The sequence below is a fragment of the Tachypleus tridentatus genome, chromosome 1 (assembly GCF_004210375.1).
Source record: "Tachypleus tridentatus isolate NWPU-2018 chromosome 1, ASM421037v1, whole genome shotgun sequence".
Taxonomy (NCBI): Eukaryota; Metazoa; Arthropoda; class Merostomata; order Xiphosura; family Limulidae; genus Tachypleus; species Tachypleus tridentatus.
The window spans coordinates 29,616,283-29,629,120 of record NC_134825.1 but is presented as its reverse complement, the minus strand read 5'-3'; positions in this window follow the sequence as shown (position 1 = coordinate 29,629,120).

The window sequence follows — 12,838 nt, the reverse complement described above, 5'->3', positions numbered from 1 at the left end:
CACACTGTTGATTAGTTTTACTTTATTATACACTATTCTTATTTCCAACTTTACGACACACTGTTGATTAGTTTTACTTTATTATACACTATTCTTATTTCCAACTTTATGACACACTGTTGATTATTCTTATTTCAAACTTTATGACACTTTGTTGATTAGTTTTACTTTATTATACACTATTCTTATTTCCAACTTTATGACACACTGTTGATTAGTTTTACTTTTTTATACACTATTCTTATTTCCAACTTTATGACACACTGTTGATTAGTTTTACTTTATTATACACTATTCTTATTTCCAACTTTATGACACACTGTTGATTAGTTTTACTTTATTATACACTATTCTTATTTCCAACTTTATGACACACTGTTGATTAGTTTTACTTTATTATACACTATTCTTATTTCCAACTTTATGACACACTGTTGATTAGTTTTACTTTATTATACACTATTCTTATTTCCAACTTTATGACACACTGTTGATTAGTTTTACTTTATTATACACTATTCTTATTTCCAACTTTATGACACACTGTTGATTAGTTTTACTTTATTATACACTATTCTTATTTCCAACTTTATGACACACTGTTGATTTCCAACTTTATGACACACTGTTGATTAGCTTTACTTTATTATACACTATTCTTATTTCCAACTTTATGACACACTGTTGATTAGTTTTACTTTATTATACACTATTCTTATTTCCAACTTTATGACACACTGTTGATTAGTTTTACTTTATTATACACTATTCTTATTTCCAACTTTATGACACACTGTTGATTAGCTTTACTTTATTATACACTATTCTTATTTCCAACTTTATGACACACTGTTGATTAGTTTTACTTTATTATACACTATTCTTATTTCCAACTTTATGACACACTGTTGATTAGTTTTACTTTATTATACACTATTTTTATTTCCAACTTTATGACACACTGTTGATTAGTTTTTTTTATTATACACTATTCTTATTTCCAACTTTATGACACACTGTTGATTAGTTTTACTTTATTATACACTATTCTTATTTCCAACTTTATGACACACTGTTGATTAGTTTTACTTTATTATACACTATTCTTATTTCCAACTTTATGACACACTGTTGATTAGTTTTACTTTATTATACACTATTCTTATTTCCAACTTTATGACACACTGTTGATTAGCTTTACTTTATTATACACTATTCTTATTTCCAACTTTATGACACACTGTTGATTAGTTTTACTTTATTATACACTATTCTTATTTCCAACTTTATGACACACTGTTGATTAGTTTTACTTTATTATACACTATTCTTATTTCCAACTTTATGACACACTGTTGATTAGCTTTACTTTATTATACACTATTCTTATTTCCAACTCTACGACACACTGTTGATTAGCTTTACTTTATTATACACTATTCTTATTTCCAACTTTATGACACACTGTTGATTAGTTTTACTTTATTATACACTATTCTTATTTCCAACTTTATGACACACTGTTGATTAGCTTTACTTTATTATACACTATTCTTATTTCCAACTCTTATGACACACTGTTGATTAGTTTTACTTTATTATACACTATTCTTATTTCCAACTTTATGACACACTGTTGATTAGCTTTACTTTATTATACACTATTCTTATTTCCAACTTTATGACACACTGTTGATTAGTTTTACTTTATTATACACTATTCTTATTTCCAACTTTATGACACACTGTTGATTAGTTTTACTTTATTATACACTATTCTTATTTCCAACTTTATGACACACTGTTGATTAGCTTTACTTTATTATACACTATTCTTATTTCCAACTTTATGACACACTGTTGATTAGTTTATTTTATTATACACTATTCTTATTTCCAACTTTATGACACATTGTTGATTAGTTTTACTTTATTATACACTATTCTTATTTCCAACTTTATGACACACTGTTGATTAGTTTTACTTTATTATACACTATTCTTATTTCCAACTTAATGACACACTGTTGATTAGTTTTACTTTATTATACACTATTCTTATTTCCAACTTTATGACACACTGTTGATTAGTTTTACTTTATTATACACTATTCTTATTTCCAACTTTATGACACACTGTTGATTAGCTTTACTTTTATTATACACTATTCTTATTTCCAACTCTATGACACACTGTTGATTAGCTTTACTTTATTATACACTATTCTTATTTCCAACTTTATGACACACTGTTGATTAGTTTTACTTTATTATACACTATTCTTATTTCCAACTCTATGACACACTGTTGATTAGTTTTACTTTATTATACACTATTCTTATTTCCAACTTTATGACACACTGTTGATTAGCTTTACTTTATTATACACTATTCTTATTTCCAACTTTATGACACACTGTTGATTAGTTTTACTTTATTATACACTATTCTTATTTCCAACTTTATGACACACTGTTGATTAGTTTTACTTTATTATACACTATTCTTATTTCCAACTTTATGACACACTGTTGATTAGTTTTACTTTATTATACACTATTCTTATTTCCAACTCTATGACACACTGTTGATTAGTTTTACTTTATTATACACTATTCTTATTTCCAACTTTATGACACACTGTTGATTAGTTTTACTGTTTTATTCACTATTCTTATTTCCAACTTTATGACACACTGTTGATTAGTTTTACTTTATTATACACTATTCTTATTTCCAACTTTATGACACACTGTTGATTAGTTTTACTTTATTATACACTATTCTTATTTCCAACTTTATGACACACTGTTGATTAGTTTTACTTTATTATACACTATTCTTATTTCCAACTTTATGACACACTGTTGATTAGCTTTACTTTATTATACACTATTCTTATTTCCAACTTTATGACACACTGTTGATTAGCTTTACTTTATTATACACTATTCTTATTTCCAACTTTATGACACACTGTTGATTAGCTTTACTTTATTATACACTATTCTTATTTCCAACTTTATGACACACTGTTGATTAGTTTTACTTTATTATACACTATTCTTATTTCCAACTTTATGACACACTGTTGATTAGTTTACTTTATTATACACTATTCTTATTTCCAACTTTATGACACATTGTTGATTAGTTTTACTTTATTATACACTATTCTTATTTCCAACTTTATGACACACTGTTGATTAGTTTTACTTTATTATACACTATTCTTATTTCCAAATTTATGACACACTGTTGATTAGCTTTTCTTTATTATACACTATTATTACTTCCAACTTTATGACACACTGTTGATTAGTTTTACTTTATTATACACTATTCTTATTTCCAACTTTATGACACTGTTGATTAGTTTTACTGTTTTATTCACTATTCTTACTTCCAACTTTATAACACACTGTTGATTAGTTTTACTTTATTATACACTATTCTTATTTCCAACTTTATGACACACTGTTGATTAGTTTTACTTTATTATACACTATTCTTATTTCCAACTTTATGACACACTGTTGATTAGTTTTACTTTATTATACACTATTCTTATTTCCAACTCTATGACACACTGTTGATTAGTTTTACTTTATTATACACTATTATTATTTCCAACTTTATGACACACTGTTGATTAGTTTTACTTTATTATACACTATTCTTATTTCCAACTTTATGACACACTGTTGATTAGTTTTACTTTATTATACACTATTCTTATTTCCAACTTTATGACACACTGTTGATTAGCTTTTCCTTTTATTATACACTATTCTTATTTCCAACTTTATGACACACTGTTGATTAGCTTTACTTTATTATACACTATTCTTATTTCCAACTCTATGACACACTGTTGATTAGTTTTACTTTATTATACACTATTCTTATTTCCAACTTTATGACACACTGTTGATTAGTTTTACTTTTTTATTCACTATTCTTATTTCCAACTTTATGACACACTGTTGATTAGTTTTACTGTATTGACACTACTTGTTCCAATTACGACACACTGTTTTAGCTTTATTATACACTATTCTTATTTCCAACTTTATGACACACTGTTGATTAGCTTTACTTTATTATACACTATTCTTATTTCCAACTTTATGACACACTGTTGATTAGTTTTACTTTATTATACACTATTCTTATTTCCAACTTTATGACACACTGTTGATTAGTTTTACTTTATTATACACTATTCTTATTTCCAACTTTATGACACACTGTTGATTAGCTTTACTTTATTATACACTATTCTTATTTCCAACTTTATGACACACTGTTGATTAGTTTTACTTTATTATACACTATTCTTATTTCCAACTTTATGACACACTGTTGATTAGTTTTACTTTATTATACACTATTCTTATTTCCAACTTTATGACACACTGTTGATTAGCTTTACTTTATTATACACTATTCTTATTTCCAACTTTATGACACACTGTTGATTAGCTTTACTTTATTATACACTATTCTTATTTCCAACTTTATGACACACTGTTGATTAGTTTTACTTTTATTATACACTATTCTTATTTCCAACTTTATGACACACTGTTGATTAGTTTTACTTTATTATACACTATTCTTATTTCCAACTTTATGACACACTGTTGATTAGCTTTACTTTATTATACACTATTCTTATTTCCAACTTTATGACACACTGTTGATTAGTTTTACTTTATTATACACTATTCTTATTTCCAACTTTATGACACACTGTTGATTAGTTTTACTTTATTATACACTATTCTTATTTCCAACTTTATGACACACTGTTGATTAGTTTTACTTTATTATACACTATTCTTATTTCCAACTCTATGACACACTGTTGATTAGTTTTACTTTATTATACACTATTCTTATTTCCAACTTTATGACACACTGTTGATTAGTTTTACTTTATTATACACTATTCTTATTTCCAACTCTATGACACACTGTTGATTAGTTTTACTTTATTATACACTATTCTTATTTCCAACTTTATGACACACTGTTGATTAGTTTTACTTTATTATACACTATTCTTATTTCCAACTTTATGACACACTGTTGATTAGTTTTACTTTATTATACACTATTCTTATTTCCAACTTTATGACACACTGTTGATTAGTTTTACTTTATTATACACTATTCTTATTTCCAACTCTATGACACACTGTTGATTAGCTTTACTTTATTATACACTATTCTTATTTCCAACTTTATGACACACTGTTGATTAGTTTTACTTTATTATACACTATTCTTATTTCCAACTTTATGACACACTGTTGATTAGCTTTACTTTATTATACACTATTCTTATTTCCAACTTTATGACACACTGTTGATTAGTTTTACTTTATTATACACTATTCTTATTTCCAACTTTATGACACACTGTTGATTAGTTTTACTTTATTATACACTATTCTTATTTCCAACTTTATGACACACTGTTGATTAGTTTTACTTTTTTACTTGTTGATTGGTTTCGTTTTCTTATACACTATTCTTATTTCCAACTTTATGACACACTGTTGATTAGCTTTACTTTATTATACACTATTCTTATTTCCAACTTTACGACACACTGTTGATTAGCTTTACTTTATTATACACTATTCTTATTTCCAACTTTATGACACACTGTTGATTAGTTTTACTTTATTATACACTATTCTTATTTCCAACTTTATGACACACTGTTGATTAGTTTTACTTTATTATACACTATTCTTATTTCCAACTTTATGACACACTGTTGATTAGTTTTACTTTATTATACACTATTCTTATTTCCAACTTCTATGACACACTGTTGATTAGTTTTACTTTATTATACACTATTCTTATTTCCAACTTTATGACACACTGTTGATTAGTTTTACTTTTTATTCACTATTCTTATTTCCAACTTTATGACACACTGTTGATTAGCTTTACTTTATTATACACTATTCTTATTTCCAACTTTATGACACACTGTTGATTAGTTTTACTTTATTATACACTATTCTTATTTCCAACTCTATGACACACTGTTGATTAGTTTTACTTTATTATACACTATTCTTATTTCCAACTTTATGACACACTGTTGATTAGCTTTACTTTATTTTACACTATTCTTATTTCCAACTTTATGACACACTGTTGATTAGCTTTACTTTATTATACACTATTCTTATTTCCAACTTTATGACACACTGTTGATTAGTTTTACCTTTTTTATTATACACTATTCTTATTTCCAACTTTATGACACACTGTTGATTAGTTTTACTTTATTATACACTACTTTGATTAGCTTCCAACTTTATACACACACTGTTGATTAACTTTTACTTTATTTATACACTATTCTTATTTCCAACTTTATGACACACTGTTGATTAGCTTTACTTTATTATACACTATTCTTATTTCCAACTCTATGACACACTGTTGATTAGTTTTACTTTATTATACACTATTCTTATTTCCAACTTTATGACACACTGTTGATTAGTTTTACTTTATTATACACTATTCTTATTTCCAACTCTATGACACACTGTTGATTAGTTTTACTTTATTATTCACTATTCTTATTTCCAACTTTATGACACACTGTTGATTAATTTTACTTTTTTATTCACTATTCTTATTTCCAACTTTATGACACACTGTTGATTAGCTTTACTTTATTATACACTATTCTTACTTCCAACTTTATGACACACTGTTGATTAGCTTTTGCTTTATTATACACTATTCTTATTTCCAACTTTATGACACACTGTTGATTAGCTTTACTTTTATTATACACTATTATTATTTCAACTTTATGACACACTGTTGATTAGCTTTACTTTATTATACACTATTCTTATTTCCAACTTTATGACACACTGTTGATTAGCTTCACTTTATTATACAATATTCTTATTTCCAACTCTACAAAACAATGTTGATTAGCGTTATTTTATTATACTTTATTCCCTTTTCCAACTTTATGACACACTGTTGATTAGTTTTACTTTATTATACACTATTTTTATTTCCAACTTTATGACACACTGTTGATTAGTTTTACTGTTTTATTCACTATTCTTATTTCCAACTCTACGACACACTGTTGATTAGCTTTACTTTATTATACCCTATTCTTATTTCAAACGCTACGACATATTGTTGATTAGCTTTACTTTATTATACACTATTCTTATTTCCAACTTTATGACACACTGTTGATTAGCTTTACTTTATTATACACTATTCTTATTTCCAACTCTACGACACACTGTTGATTAGCTTTACTTTATTATACACTATTCTTATTTCCAACTCTACGACACACTGTTGATTAGTTTTACTGTTTTATTCACTATTCTTATTTCCAACTCTTTATGACACACTGTTGATTGGCTTTACTGTTTTATTCACTATTCTTATTTCCAACTGACACACACTGTTGATTAGTTTTACTTTATTATACACTATTCTTATTTCCAACTTTATGACACACTTTGTTGATTGGTTTTGCTTTTTATTCACTATTCTTTATTTCCAACTCTTCATGACACTGTTGATTAGTTTCTTTATTATACACTATTCTTATTTCCAACTCTATGACACACTGTTGATTAGTTTTACTTTATTATACACTATTCTTATTTCCAACTTTATGACACACTGTTGATTGGCTTTACTTTATTATACACTATTCTTATTTCAAACTTTATGACACATTGTTGATTAGTTTTACTTTTTTATTCACTATTCTTATTTCCAACTCTACGACACACTGTTCATTAGTTTTACTGTTTTATTCACTATTCTTATTTCAACTTTATGACACACTGTTGATTAGCTTTACTTTATTATACACTATTCTTATTTCCAACTCTATGACACACTGTTGATTAGTTTTTCTTTATTATACACTATTCTTATTTCCAACTTTATGACACACTGTTGATTGGTTTTACTTTTTTATTCACTATTCTTATTTCCAACTCTACGACACACTGTTGATTAGCTTTACTTTATTATACACTATTCTTATTTCCAACTTTATGACACACACTGTTGATTGACACAATGTTGAGCTTTACTTTATTATACACTATTCTTATTTCCAACTTTACTATGACACACTGTTGATTAGCTTTACTGTTTATACACTATTCTTATTTCCAACTTTACGACACACTGTTGATTAGCTTTACTTTTTATTCACTATTCTTATTTCCAACTTTATGACACACTGTTGATTGGTTTTACTTTATTATACACTATTCTTATTTCCAACTTTACACACACTGTTGATTAGCTTTGCTTTATTATACACTATTCTTATTTCAACTTTATGACACATTGTTGATTAGTTTTTTGCTTTATTTATTCACTATTCTTATTTCCAACTTTATGAGACACACTGTTGATTAGCTTTTACTTTATTATACACTATTATTATTTTCAACTTTATGACACATTGTTGATTAGCTTTACTTTATTATACGCAATTCTTACTTCCAACTTCATGACACACTGTTGATTAGTTTTACTTTATTATACACTTTTTTTATTTCAACTTTACGACAATTGTTGATTAAGCTTTACTTTATTATACACTATTCTTATTTCCAATTTTATGACGACCTGTTGATTAGGTTTACTTTATTATACACTATTCTTATTTCAACTCTTTATGACACACTGTTGATTAGTTTTACTTTATTATACACTATTCTTATTTCCAACTTTATGACACACTGTTGATTAGTTTTACTTTTTTATTCACTATTCTTACTTCCAACTTTATGACACACTGTTGATTAGCTTTACTTTATTATACACTATTCTTATTTCCAACTTTATGACACACTGTTGATTAGTTTTACTTTATTATTCACTATTCTTATTTCCAACTCTACGACCACACTGTTGATTAGCTTTTACTTTATTATACACTATTCTTATTTCCAACTTTACGACACACTGTTGATTGTTGCTTTATTATACATTATTTCCAGCTCGACGACCTGGACTTTGATTAGCTTTATTTTATTATACACTATTCTTATTTCCAACTTTATGACACACTGTTGATTAGTTTTACTTTTTTATTCACTATTCTTATTTCCAACTCTACGACACACTGTTGATTAGCTTTACTTTATTATACACTATTCTTATTTCAAACTTTATGACACTTTGTTGATTAGGTTTACTTTATTATACACTATTCTTAATTCCAACTCTATAACACACTGTTGATTAGTTTTACTTTATTATACACTATTTTTATTTCCAACTTTATGACATACTGTTGATTAGTTTTACTTTATTATACACTATTCTTATTTCCAACTCTATGACAACACTGTTGATTAGTTTTGCTTTATTATACACTATTCTTATTTCCAACTTTACGACATGTACATTGTTGATTAGCTTTATTTTATTATACACTATTCTTATTTCCAACTTTATGACACACTGTTGATTTTTTTTACTTTATTATACACTATTCTTATTTCCAACTCTACGACACACTGTTGATTAGTTTGCTTTATTATACACTATTCTTATTTTCAACTTTATGACACACTGTTGATTAGGTTTGCTTTTTATTCACTATTTTTATTTCCAACTTTATGACACACTGTTGATTAGCTTTACTTTACTTTATACACTATTCTTATTTCCATTCTTCTTTATGACACACTGTTGATTAGTTTTACTGTTTATTCACTATTCTTATTTCCAACTGTTGATGGACATACACTGTTGATTAGTTTTGACACTTTGATTGGTTTTACACTATTCTTATTTCCAACTTTACGACACACTGTTGATTAGCTTTACTTTATTATACACTATTCTTATTTCCAACTTTATGACACACTGTTGATTAAGCTTACTTTATTATACACTATTCTTATTTCCAACTCTATGACACACTGTTGATTAGTTTTACTTTATTATACACTATTCTTATTTTCAACTTATGACACTGTTGATTAGTTTTACTTTTATTATACACTATTCTTATTTCCAACTCTATGACACACTGTTGATTAGCTTTACTTTATTATACACTATTCTTACTTCAAACTTTATGACACACTGTTGATTAGCTTTGCTTTTATTTATACACTATTATTATTTCCAACTTTATGACACACTGTTGATTAGCGTTACTTTATTATACACTATTCTTATTTCCAACTTTATGACACACTGTTGATTAGCTTTTACTTTTATTATACACTATTCTTATTTCCAACTTTACGACACACTGTTGATTAGTTTTAATTTATTATACACTATTCTTATATTTCAACTTTATGACACACTGTTGATTAGTTTTACTTTATTATACACTATTCTTATTTCCAACTTCTGACACACTGTTGATTAGCTTTACTTTATTATACACTATTCTTATTTCCAACTTTATGACACACACCTGTTGATTAGCCATTTACCTTTTATTATACACTATTCTTATTTCCAACTCTACGACACACTGTTGTTGATTAGCTTTTACTTTATTATACACTATTCTTATTTCCCAACTTTATGACACACTGTTGATTAGCTTTACTTTTTTATACACTATTCTTATTTCCGACTCTACGAGACACTGTTGATTAGCTTTACTTTATTATACACTATTCTTATTTCCAACTTTATGACACACTGTTGATTAGTTTTACTTTATTATACACTATTCTTATTTCCAACTTTATGACACACTGTTGATTAGCTTTGCTTTATTATACACTATTCTTATTTCCAACTACATGACACACTTGTTGATTGATTTTACTTTATTATTCACTATTCTTATTTCCAACTACTATGACACTGTTGATTAGTTTACTTTATTATACACTATTCTTATTTCAACTTTATGACACACTGTTGATTAGTTTTACTTTATTATACACTATTCTTATTTCCAACTCATGACACACTTGTTGATTAGCTTTTGCTTTATTATACACTATTCTTATTTCAACTTATGACACACTGTTGATTAGGTTTACTTTATTATACACTATTATTAATTCCAGCTCTACGACACGCTGTTGATTGGTTTGCACATTATATACACTATTCTTATTTCCAACTTTATGACACACTGTTGATTAGTTTTACTTTATTATACACTATTCTTATTTCCAACTTTATGACACACTGTTGATTAGTTTTACTTTATTATACACTATTCTTATTTCCAACTTTATGACACACTGTTGATTAGTTTTACTTTATTATACACTATTCTTATTTCCAACTTTATGACACACTGTTGATTAGTTTTACTTTATTATACACTATTCTTATTTCCAACTTTATGACACACTGTTGATTAGTTTTACTTTATTATACACTATTCTTATTTCCAACTTTATGACACACTGTTGATTAGTTTTACTTTATTATACACTATTCTTATTTCCAACTTTATGACACACTGTTGATTAGTTTTACTTTATTATACACTATTCTTATTTCCAACTTTATGACACACTGTTGATTAGTTTTACTTTATTATACACTATTCTTATTTCCAACTTTATGACACACTGTTGATTAGTTTTACTTTATTATACACTATTCTTATTTCCAACTTTATTGACACACTTGTTGATTAGACACACTGTTGATTAGTTTTACTTTATTATACACTATTCTTATTTCCAACTTTATGACACACTGTTGATTAGTTTTACTTTATTATACACTATTCTTATTTCCAACTTTATGACACACTGTTGATTAGTTTTACTTTATTATACACTATTCTTATTTCCAACTTTATGACACACTGTTGATTAGTTTTACTTTATTATACACTATTCTTATTTCCAACTTTATGACACACTGTTGATTAGTTTTACTTTATTATACACTATTCTTATTTCCAACTTTATGACACTGTTGTTGATTACTATTTTATTTTATTATACACTATTCTTATTACACTATTCTTATTTCCAACTTTATGACACACTGTTGATTAGTTTTACTTTATTATACACTATTCTTATTTCCAACTTTATGACACACTGTTGATTAGTTTTACTTTATTATACACTATTCTTATTTCCAACTTTATGACACACTGTTGATTAGTTTTACTTTATTATACACTATTCTTATTTCCAACTTATGACACACTGTTGATTAGTTTTACTTTATTATACACTATTCTTATTTCCAACTTTATGACACACTGTTGATTAGTTTTACTTTATTATACACTATTCTTATTTCCAACTTTATGACACACTGTTGATTAGTTTTACTTTATTATACACTATTCTTATTTCCAACTTTATGACACACTGTTGATTAGTTTTACTTTATTATACACTATTCTTATTTCCAACTTTATGACACACTGTTGATTAGTTTTACTTTATTATACACTATTCTTATTTCCAACTTTATGACACACTGTTGATTAGTTTTACTTTATTATACACTATTCTTATTTCCAACTTTATGACACACTGTTGATTAGTTTTACTTTATTATACACTATTCTTATTTCCAACTTTATGACACACTGTTGATTAGTTTTACTTTATTATACACTATTCTTATTTCCAACTTTATGACACACTGTTGATTAGTTTTACTTTATTATACACTATTCTTATTTCCAACTTTATGACACACTGTTGATTAGTTTTACTTTATTATACACTATTCTTATTTCCAACTTTATGACACACTGATTGATTAGTTTTACTTTATTATACACTATTCTTATTTCCAACTTTATGACACACTGTTGATTAGTTT